A 12,770-nucleotide genomic window follows, 5' to 3' on the forward strand; every position below is an offset into this window, starting at 1 on the left:
TTTCCAAATTTATTCAACCAATATGACTTCTGTACATATGTTTTGTATTGTGAAAATGGCAAGTGATTGCATTTAAAAAGTATAAATATTTATAAATCAATTAAAAATCAAATCAAGTGATAATATAAATCAATTCATATATATCAAATTATATTTCTTATACTGAAAAAAAATATGTGGGACACTATAGTTAATCAAGATATTGTAGAAATTTTTTTTTTTTTAATTTAGGAGAATGAATCCCTTGAAACCAGCTGAATCCATATATCAAAGAGAAAAATCAAAGAAACATTTGAGGAAAGTTTGAGGAAGATTGAATGAATAATAGGAAAGTTATTAGCATTTGAATATTGAGATCACTAATGCCATGTAATTGATCCTCCCATTGGCAATGCGATCAAGATCTGTGATGTCACACACGTACAACTCCCTCATTACTTTAGTACTTATTTCACTAGCTTATATTCTCACTTTTATAGAGTCTATCACAAGGTGAGGTGTTCTCTTTATGAGAGGACAAGTACAGAGGTTTCACAACATTATATCATTGATGAATCGTTTGTCATAATGATTAGAATGAGCAAAAAGAGATGTTTTGGGGTATATTTTCAGTGTCCAAAAGGGGATAGTTGTTCATCTGTGACATCATAGATCTTGGTCGCATTGCCAACGGGAAGATCTCCATAGCATTAGTGATCTCTACATTCAAATGCTCATAACTCTTATATTGCTAGTCCTATTTTACTCAAACTTTTGTTGATCTTATTCTTTGATTTTTCCGCTTTCACAAAAGCTAACTTGCTCCAAGAGTTTCATTCTCCTTTAAGTATTAGAAAGAAAGATTAGCAGCCAAAAGATTCGATCGTGTTTTCAACAGAGTTGATTAAATCCTGCTTTCAACAGCTTATTTTAAAAAAAAAAGAAAGAAAGAAAAAAAAAAAAAACACCTCCGGTGGGACTCGAACCCACAATCCCCGGTTTAGGAGACCGATGCCTTATCCATTAGGCCACGGAGGCGCACGCGCTGTGTTGAGGGTGTACAACATATTCATACACAATTGATGTTCTCGGATCGCCGCGCGTTACTTTGTTCCGATATCTGGGGAGTGTTTCATCAACATTTTCATCCGACAAGTTGTCAGATCTGACATCTTTGTCTGATGTTGATTGGCTGAGAGGTACTGTCACTATGGTAACTGTCGGATAAAATGGGACTTGTCGGATAAAACGTCCGACAAGTCCTTTCATGAAACGCTCCCCAGAGAGATATCTGTCTCCGATTGATAATTTCTCTATGGTACATCCCCACTGAACTGAAAATACGCATTTCCAGTTCAGTGTGTGGTACGTACACGGATTCCTACATCATAGAGCTAGTAGCTCCATATGCCTACATACACAGTATATCTGGGTCCATCGCTCTCGGCCGATTCAGCTGGTTTCAAGGGTTTCATTCTCCTTTAAGTACAAGTTTACATAATTAAAAATTCAAGTCAAAATTAAAAATCTATCTATTCCAATGATTCCAATAGTATGTACAGCACCTAGGAGCTCTTACAGCGCAATATAATACGGTATATAGAAATAGTTTTTGCGCTATGTAAATGCATATTATCCGGGATATTATCATTATTATTATTATTATCATTATTAGCACTGCATGCATGCTGTTACCATTTCTTATGAAAAAGATACTTATATGATGCATAATTTATTATACCAAAAACTGCTATCCATTATTTTAATTCTTTAAATTCATTTTCGGTAATTGCGTTACTCACGGTTACTTTTCATACTTTTTCATACTCCTTTTTCACCTTATATCCTGGATAAAATATCTGAGGATACATGTGCATTTAAACGAGCCATGTATTTCTTTGAACCCGTTATCCTCGATCCCGGGGGGCCACTTCCATTGACGAGTGGATACCATATGCGCGACCATGCTGCGGTCTCGTAAACACGTATTTTTCCATATTCTGAAAATGCACACCCGAGCTTAACAAGTATTGGCGTGTGAAACAAAACGATACTTTTGGCAAGTATTCCCTAACTATTGAACCCCTAAACAAGTATAGCGATATTCCAATTGTTCAGTGTCACGGACGACGTCGCGACGCGTCGGTCGGGGTCGGTCGTCGGTAACTATACATCATGCCGGGGTTTAGTACAGCCCCACCTCCCCACACCTCGCGCAAATCGTACTCTAAACACCTGACGTAGTGTTCACTACCCAGGAGGAAAAACCAGTAAGACCAGTAAGAATTTTTACTGGTTTCCAGTAGAATTTTACTGGTTTCCAGTATATTTTTACTGGGCCAGTTGATTTTTAACTGGACCAGTAAAAATCAACTGGAGACCAGTTCCAAAAATTGCATTCCAGTTGAAGCAATTAGTAATACCAGTTAAATTGTTTTTCATCAAACTGGTGTTTCTGGTCCAATAAATGGTTTCCAGTAGAGTTTTACTGGTTTCCAGTATATGTTTACTGGACCAGTTGATTTTTAACTGGACCAGTAAAAATCAACTGGAGACCAGTTTAAACAATTGCATTCCAGTTGAAGCAAAGTAGTAATACCAGTTAAATAGTTTTTCATCAAACTGGTGTTACTGCATTGGTCTATTAAATAATCTTATTTCAAGTCAGATCATTTGACGAATTATGGAAAATGAATATTGCAATTCAAAGAAAGTTATTATCGTTATCATTGTTATCATCATTCTTCCTATAATTATAATTATTATTATTATGATTATTATGATCATTGTTGTCATCATTCTTATTACTGTTATCATCGTTATCGATATTGTAATAATTATTAGTAGTATTATCATAATTATCAAGTATTAACATTATCATTAAAATAATTATTTCCTTTAATTATGATTAAGATCAAAGCAAGATATATTCCTGTGATATAGTCAACTGGTCTAAAGTAATTCATTGTTTGAAATTGAACTGGTCAAGACCAGTAATACCAGTAATTCTGATGATGATGATCACATGGTTTACCTCATTTGCATATTTCCTATTTTAAAAAGAAAAATCAGGATTTAGAATGGAATATCCTTGCAATGGCACTCATTGTTGTTTAAAAACTTTCCAAATAAGTGTGTGAACTAATTCACAATGAAACTGTGTAATTTCATATATCACATTTAAAATAACAGCAGAAAAATTAATTTACTAACCATCTTTTCCATCACATTTCACTGACCATGGTTTATAACAAACCAAATGCATGTAATAAATTGATCCAGTAAGACCAGTACGAGGACCAATTCGACCAGTTCAAAGACCAGTCAGACCAGTAAAAAATACCAGGAAAGACCAGCTTGAATTGGATACCAGTATGAAGACCAGTGAGACCAGTAACAACCACCAGAAACAAGACCAGTATAAAATTCCAGTAATTCAAGACCAGTTTAATTTTTAACTGGACCAGTATGACCAGTTAGACCAGTAAACCGATGTTCCAATTTCCAGAGTTACCAGTTAAAATTATACTGGTCTAACTGGTCCAGTGGAACTGGTTTTTCCTTCTGGGTATTGGGGCAAAAAGTACATCCTTTATAAAACATTTTAGTCTTAATTTTTTATACCCTTGTAAATTTGACCCTAAACACGTAGCTTTCCTAGTGAAAATAGATACCCTTTTTTTCATTATTTTAGTGTTTTTGACACCATTACGTTACGTGTACGTAACGTGCCCTATCTTGAAAAAGACATCCTTTTTACGTGTTTTTTGGGTCGCGCATGGTATCCACTTGTCAATGTAGTAGAGCGGATAAGCTCCAAAAATCACAACAATTGTGCAAATTTTGACTAAAGCATGAAACTTTCACAAGTATTAGTATATGCCGTAAGATTTATTTTAAAGATGGGAGGTAAATTTATAAATGTCATTTTCGGCCGTTGCCATTGCAACGGATTAATTTCTCCAAGAACATACATTCCCATGTAAATGGTAAATAAACATAATATAGATGACCAAAATGATAAATTTCACCAAGATAGTTTCAATTGGTCCGTTGCCATGGCAACGGCTTGTTTTTTCCCCAGAAAAATTAAAATTTTGATTAAAAAAACGTTGTAGTATTATGATTTATCTTTAATTTCCCCTATTTTTACAGTGCTAAAGAAAGATATTTTGGTTGCTAAATGTGTCAATTACATCTCAAGCCATTGCCATGGCAACCAGATAACTTATGATTTACAAAAATAACATGGTTGACAAGACAATGGACAGGTGAAAAATACAATTGGAATTGACTTAATCTGTATGCTTAAGTTTTGACCCCCTCCTTTGAACAAAAAATACAGAAAGTGTTCTGCAGGAATTCTTTATAAAGATAAAAAATTATGTTGCCATGGTAATACTTGAATTAAATTTAAAGAAATAATTTTGTAAATTGTCCGTTGCCATGGCAACAGCTTATTTCCCTCTAGAAAGGTAAAAATACTTATAAAAATGTGGAATACATGTGTGATCAAATTAAATGACTGGGTCAAACCATGAGTTAATTGTCATAAATTGCATTTTCCAAACCTTATCATGTCAACCATGTAATTTTTTTAAAATTAGATGTTATTTGGTTGCCATGACAATGACTTTAGATGTTAGATGTGGAGCGTTGTGGCCCAGTGGATTAGTCTTCGGACTTTGAAACAGAGGGTCGTGGGTTCGAATCCTAGCCATGGCGTAATTTCCTTCAGCAAGAAACTGATCCACAGTGTGCTGCACTCAACCCAGGTGAGGTAAATGGGTACCGGTAGGAAGTAATTCCTTAAAAAGCTGTGTGCGCTATAAACGCCTAGCTTAAGCCCCTTTCACAATTGACGTATGTTAAGGTCTTAAAGGCGACCCGAGCTTAACGTGTAACTCGCCGGGTAAGTTCGCGATAAAGTGTTCCATTGCAATTATAAACGCGCGCGCACTGAATGGGGAGTTTGTGCGAGAAAATCACTTCAATTCAGTAGTACACAGTACCCCGACGGCATGGGTGTCGATCACGGGGGGGGGGGGGGGGTATACCCCCCCCCCCCAATATTTCAAGTGGGGGGGGGGGGATGGCCTGTATTATCATCCCCCCCAAATAATTCAGGGTAGAAAATTTGTAATAATGATGATGAAAAAATGAAAAGTTTGATAATGATGATTATAGTGATGATTATAGTATGCCATCAATCAGTTTGTTTCCCTCGCAATTTGTGTATATTGTTATTAAATAAAAACATTCTTTTCCAGGACTTTTAAACAGATGGGTGCAGGTTCAAGATAAAAATGAATGAAATGTTTATGTACCGGTATATGATATTTTTTAAACACATGACATAAAAGGACCCCGACGAAAAAAAACTTTTGTTGATAGGGTGTTCCATCCCACCAGTGGTGAATAAATTGATTTAAACAAATCAATTAATTCAAAAGGGTGGAAAAATAAACGGGTGGAAAAGGGTGGCAAGATAAACAGGGAAACCTCCATGGACGTAAATCCTAGAGGGGTAGATCTTGAAAAAATACAAAAACTTTTCTCAGATTTACCCCTCCCCACATCCAAGTGCATGATGTTTGTCCCATTTAATCTACAACCCTTTTGAATATTAAACATTTTATCATGTGACCCCATCAGATACCTCTCATGAAAATATTGAGGTTCAGTGAGCTCAATATAATATGATCATATTTTTACAATTTTTTAATAAGTGAAATCAATTTATGGTTTCAGAAAGAATAATCATTCATTTCTCTCTAAAGCGTATCTTCGAATATGAACATCGGAGGTTTTTTTTTCCATGTTATTCTTGTTATTGTCATGGACTTGAATAACCAAACTTGGTTGATTTTTTCTTATTTTGGCAAAAAGAAATCTTTTTTTGAGTTTGGAAAGGGATGACAGTTTTGCATTCTATATGAGCACACTCATGCGGTATGTTAATTTCATTTTAACACATATATTAGCTGATATTACACACTGATGAGTCAAGAAGATGTTGGAGAAATATCATAAGATGACAGTTGAGTTTTGATTGTTTTTATGTTTGTTTTTGTTTCATGCACTTATAAAACATTTAAAACGTGTTAAAATCCAGGGTTAAAATTGTCTAAGGAATGACGGTAAGCCCAATGGCGCACGAGAAGCCACACAGTTTGTAATTTGTGTTAGTCTTAATTTGTCCGAATCTGCATTTTATCATCATGCATTAAGAAGAAAAAAGATATTGCCAGTCGAGTTAGATTTAAGAGAGAAGTTGTATACATCATGCTCAATAAACAGATCACTTTGTACATGGTCCAGACAATTTTTGTCATTTTTTCTTTCGTATGAGTTTAGAATAGGCTCACTCAGTGGGGTAACTACGGGGGGGGCATGGGGGGCACATGCCCATGCACCCAATCGGCTGACAAAAAAAACGAGGAAAAGGAGAAAAAGAGGGAGAGAGGAAGGGAAATGTAATGGGAAAGAAGAAATTATTGTTCATTATGATGTTATATTATACTATAATTATGTTATATTACATAAGACGCATTTTTTTTCATAACTTTATGAAACATAATTTGATTAGGGCCCATGTCTTCATTGTTCCTGGTGCTCACATTGTCTGTTTAATTTTGAGATATATAATCCTGTGGTACTAAAACCTCCTGTTTTCAATATACTTCCTCGCACTTCGAATTATTATTTTATGTGCAATAGTATGCTTCTTTTCATGACTACTTAAAGTGATTGCCACATTTTAAGGTCTTAATATAAAACATTTCTTGTCCGTGCTTATGTTCGCATTAGTGAGATATGTCTGCTCTCCATGAATTCCTATAATCAGTCCTTAAAATGCCCCTTTTTCTGATCTCAATATCAAAACTTTTCAGGTCGCGCTTCGCGCTCGCATCATTTGGTTAATGAAATACGTATGGTCTTAGTGAATTCCTACAAACAAACTTTAGAATGCCCCTTTTCAGGTCTAAATTTCCTAAATTTTCAACTCGCGCTTCGCGCTCGCAATACTTGATTATTGCGATGCGTATGTTAATAATCATGATTACAATGACTTCAAGTGCTTCATGTGTAATTTCAACAAAATCAGCAAGCGCTTAGCACTCGCATTAGATGACTGTGGTGAGATATGTAGTGGATTCCTTAAATATAGTCCTTAAATCTCCCTGTTTGGGGTCAATATATACAAAAATTTCAGCTCGCGCTTCGCGCTCGCAATGTTTAGCGAGATAGGTACGTATCATGATTACAAAAAGTTGATTATAATGTCCCTTTTTACGTCCGAATATCAAAAATTTTAAGCTCGCGCTTCGCGCTCGCATTATTTCATCAGTGAGATACATATATGTTTAATATATGGCACTGTCCTTAAAATGTGTCTATTAGGTCAGTATACCTGGCAACTGAGCGCGCTTCGCGTGCTCACTGACTCAAATTTTTTGCTGGTGCCCCCCGATGCCATGACCCACGGTACGCCACTGGGCTTACTTGTATAACACAAATTGAATTTAAAAAAAAATTATTTAAATACAATACACTGCAACAATGAAGGGATTTCCAAGAACACCATGCATATCAACCACTCCTAAATGTCCTAACTTGTGATTTTAGTGGGGGTAATATTATAAGATCCCCATCCACAAGAATATTTGTGTCAATCATCCCCCCCAATCAAGAATACCGATCGACACCCATGCCCGACGGTACCATCAATATTCCATAAAACACGTGAGTATTAATACAGAGCAAACTTGTAATACCATTGACGAACCTCTTTGTCTTAGAGCGAAAACAAAAGCACGTGACAAACACTGTTCAACAGTCAAATTTGAGATAGTCTTGAACATATATTAATTGAAATGATTATAAATGAATTCTAGTGTCTTCAAATGAATCCAATTGTCTGATTAAAAACTATCAATGACCGACAACGCGTGAATTTAAATGCACTTTAATAAATTTAAGTGACTCCTAAATGATTTGAACGGAAAAACCTATGATAATAAGTATCAGGGGCAGTGGCAGTGGCGTAACAGGCGGGGGGCAGGGGGGGGGGGCAAGTTGCCCCCCTGGCGGATATCACCGGGGAAAAAAAACGGGAAAAAGAAAAAAGGGAGGGGGAAGAAAGGGAAGGGGGAGGAAAAGGGAAAAGGAAAGGAGGAAAGGGAAAATCAAAAGAAAACGAAGAACTTATTATTTTTTTATGAAAAAGGAAGGAAAGCGGGAAAAGGAACGAAAGAAGAACATTCGAGAAAGAACAAATCATTTCAAAATAGGCCTAAGTAAAGCAATAGCATGATGGGAATAAATTTAAAGATGACAAAGAGGCAAATAATAGCGGGAAATGAAGATAGATTTCGTCAAAAGCTAAAGTGGAAAACAAAGAACAAGAAAAAAAATACTTTATAACACGACCGGGCTGCCGAGGATTGAATATAAAGAGCGGGAAGAAAGACGGACTGCATGCATATAACATTCTGCTATAAGCTTGCTAAATTTTATTCAAAAAAGCTTTGCCCCAGACCCCACGCAGTAGGGGCTCCTCATATCTAAAGGCCTAACATTCAAATGGCTCTATAACGTCCCCCCCCCCCTTGTAGGGACCCTTCCTACATTAAGCTTTTCGTTCAATCACTGGCGTACAGGCGTGGGGTCTTGGTTCCACACCCAAGGGGAAATAAAAGAAATATAGGAGACAAATTAATGAAACGAATGGAAACAATTAAGTGTGTTATTTGCTGAATATAATGGAAAAATCTATCACATAATTATTTTTTTCTACAAATTTTCCCACATCGCTATGTTTTGCCCCCTCAAAACATTTGGTTCATTACGCAACTGGGTTGAATGAATGTGTTGTGTAATAGCTATATCCTGTATATGCCCGCGATTCGATTAAAATGGCGGCAATCTGCGAGGTTTAAATGGCTTTGATATCAAGAAGTTCCGGGGGCTCCGCCCAGGACCCCAACCACATAGCACTGTCGTATGTGAGTATGGAAGGGTTGGGCCATGGCCCCTAAAAGTTCTGCAACAAAAAAAAGAGGAAAGAAAAGCACAGAGAAAGTGTAGGACTATGATTTTATTTACTGAATATATTGTAAAAAAATATAGCAAAGTTAGATTCTCATGAAAAGGTGATTTTTTTTTCTCGCTCGCTTCGCTCGGGATTTATATTAAGCAGCTTTTTAGTACATGTGCCATACTGCGCCCCTGTTTTTTTTTACTCTTCACGCTACTGCTGCAAAAAATCCTATTCACAGTGGCATACAGACCACAACAAAAGAAATGGAAAGAGAGAAGATTGATATATATTCTCTGGATATCATGTCAAAATCTATCACAAAATTGATTCTTTGTATTTAAAAATGTCAAATTTTTTGCTCGCTCGCTTCGCATTCTCGCAACATTTAAAAAAGAAAAACTCTGCCCGATCCACAATATCTGGCCCTCTCAAAATAGTCGCCTCATTACACCATTACGCCTAGTACGAGGTTACGGTATGCTATATGACCGGGAAATTTTTGGCTCTTGCCCCCCCCCCCCCCCTGGTCACCGACCCCTGTTACGCCGCTGGGCAGTGGAACGTATTTTTGTTGAGGGGGGAAGCAAAAAAGGGAACTTATATGTCAGAATGGGCATTTGGTGCAAACGAATATTTTCACCGAAAAATTATCATATGCGTGAAGTAATTGTGAGTTTTGTGGTACTAAATTTGAGCAAAGCCTTTTTGAAGGGATTTGTGATTGATTACACATAAATGTATGCTTTATTTCTTCTGCGAGCAAACGATTACCGAAAAATTTAAAAATCTGTAAAAAATGAAATTCGATTTTTGGTGAATTTTGGTGAATATTAATGTCAAAATGTCACCTTTGCGAGATGTTACAAGCGCGAATCACCATCTCAAACTTCTGGATATTTTATGTAATAAGACAAAATAAAATACATTACGACCAGTTTTTGTTATGAAAAAAATGTCTAATCTAATTAAATAACTAAAGAATTTACGCAAGCGCGAAGCGCAAGCATTTAGTGACTGATGAATAGGATACATCTAACAAATCAGGTATTGGGAGAGCGGGACTAATCCGCCCCAGGAGCAAGTCCGCGCCCACAACTTGATCTGACACTTTGCCGTGACTGGATGAATTACAATTCACAATAATACATACATACATACATACATGATAAACAAAGAATAATTGGATTAAGATGTCAATTTCAAAAAGTGAACGTGTATAGAAAATTAACTAAGTATTCAATAACTAAGTCAAATAAGTCGGAGAAGGTCCCTAGATCCCGAAAATACGAATAGTAGGCATATAACTATAATTTTTCGTAAAATCAAAATATATAATTAGCCCAACACTGCTTACAATGACTGCATATATTGAACAATTACACAATGTTACATATGTAAATACAAATGAGAGGCACAAATAAAAATTATATAAAAGTGCAAAAATAATTGAAATGACAAAGCTGATGCAAGATTAAAAAAAAAAGAGAGGGAGAGACAGAGAGAAAATAATTCTTCAAGTCAATCACTGTTGAGTTTTATGTATTTGGAAAACGATATGCTTTTCAGCTATGGTTTAAACTAAGCAAGCTTTGGGGGAACCTTTAATCTATTAGCTAATGAAATCCAGAAATAATCTATTGCCCAATTCATATTTTAAGTGGTAATTCAGTGTTCTGTGTTGATCATTTAGTCACACATTGAGATATCACTATATCACAGGGGAGGAGCGTACTTGGAGCAGGGGACACATGACCCCCAAGTGCCCCCCACCCCCCCAAAAAAAAAAATAATAATAGCCGCAGGAAACTAATCCTTTTCCAAAATAGGACGCATTTCAAAATTAAATATGTCTTTTTCTAACGAATATACGTTTTTAGAAGTAAATTATACATTTTTGGTTAGAAAATCAATACATTTTTGGCACGTGCTTCGCGCTCTATCAATTATTAGTGAGTCAGGTATACCTTATCATGTTTATGGTTTTCAAAATGTTTAGAATGTCCAGTATCTAAGTTTGAAATAATAACAAATTTTTCCTCGCGTTTCGCGCTGGCATCAATTATTTTTTTAAAACAAATGTTCATTATATATATTTTTGGTTAAAAAAATGTTAAAATTTTCAGTTTTCAGGGTTGGGATATCACAAATATTAAACTCGAGCCTCGAGCTCGCATTATTTCATTGGCGAGATATGTAGGCCTATCATATTCATAAGTCACTAAATGCTGACCATATCAGGTTCCTTTTCAGGTCAGAAGGTCCTATATATAAACAAAATCAGCTCGAACCTACAGCTGGCATTAATTCCTTAGTTAGGTACACATCTTTTTTCATATTTAAAAAATACTCGAAATGTTTCATTTCCATGTCTTATTACAAGAAATGTCCGAATGTTTGAGGTCGTGATTCGACCTCAATAATTAGAATTAATGCCCTTTTATCTCAACAGTGAATAGCACCATGAAGCGAGTTTTGAAACTTCAGATTGGAATTTTTCCAAAGCGCTACTCTCTCGCGGAAAAAAGAGCCTATATATCTCAGCAATCAGTTAAAAAAGGCTTTCCTCAACTTACAAATTACTACAAAAACAACCAACTATACTCCACGCAGATAGCAGTGTCATATAGGAACATTGTACGTTTGCACCAGATGCAAATGGAAACATATGTACCCTTATTATCTTTGCCTCCCCCCTCTCCAAATGAAAATATGTTAAGTGCCGGCCCAGATTTACTTTTTAAATCCATGTTATTCTAATTTTTAAAATATTCACGGACAATACACTTTATTAATTCTGGTTAAGTTTTTCTTCCTTTTTGGTTTGTAGTCCATTCTAAAAATACAAATAAAAAAGAGATTTAAGACATATGATAACCTGGTATTAAAGTACCTTTATTGTCTTTGCCTACCCCCCTCCAAATAAAAATATGTTAAGCACCGCCCCAGCTTTTACTTTTTGAATCCATGTTATTCTAATTTGTAAAATGTTCACGCACGAAACACTCTATAGGCTTCTGGTTAAGTTTTTTTCTCATTTTTTTTTCGTTTTTAGTCAATTCTAAAAATACAAATAAAAGAAATTCAATACATATAATAACCTGATGAAAATAAGTTCCCTTATGTCTTTGCCTCCCCCTCCAAATGAAAATATGTTAAGCATTGCCCCAGCCTTTCCTTTTTCAATCCATGTTATTCTAATTTGTAAAATATTCACGCACAAACCACTTTATATGCTTGTGGTTAAGTTTTTCCTTCTTTTTGGTTTGAAGTCCATTCTAAAAATACAAATAAAAGAAATTCAATACATATAATAACCTGATGAAAATAAGTTCCCTTATGTCTTTGCCTCCCCCTCCAAATGAAAATATGTTAAGCACTGCTTCAGCCTTTCCTTTTTCAATCCATGTTATTCTAATTTGTAAAATATTCACGCACAAACCACTTTATATGCTTCTGGTTAAGTTTTTCCTCCTTTTTGGTTTGAAGTCCATTCTAAAAATACAAATAAAAAGAAATTTAGGACATATAGTAACTTGGTAAAAAAAAGTGCAGCATATTAGAGGCAATCGTGTGCTTGTGCATGTAGAGGATCATATGCGTGCATCCGATCCCAAACAACACAGAAGCAAACACAGAGGCACTGCGCACACACACTGGACACATTTTCAATAGGCTAGGGAGCGAGTTACGCTATAGCAGTAGTTAACACTTTAAGACCTTAACAGACGTACGACCTGTTTACGACCAC

At 35.7% G+C, this 12,770-nt stretch overlaps 1 non-coding gene across 1 annotated transcript; it reads right to left on the reverse strand.

Annotated features, from left to right (window-relative positions):
• Nucleotides 1–944: 944 nt before the first annotated feature.
• TRNAR-CCU (transfer RNA arginine (anticodon CCU)) lies at nucleotides 945–1,017 on the reverse strand. Its single transcript has one exon. It is a non-coding gene; the product is annotated as a tRNA-Arg (tRNA).
• Nucleotides 1,018–12,770: the final 11,753 nt, after the last annotated feature.

The sequence above is a fragment of the Lytechinus pictus genome, unplaced genomic scaffold, assembly GCF_037042905.1.
Source record: "Lytechinus pictus isolate F3 Inbred unplaced genomic scaffold, Lp3.0 scaffold_19, whole genome shotgun sequence".
NCBI lineage: Eukaryota > Metazoa > Echinodermata > Echinoidea > Temnopleuroida > Toxopneustidae > Lytechinus > Lytechinus pictus.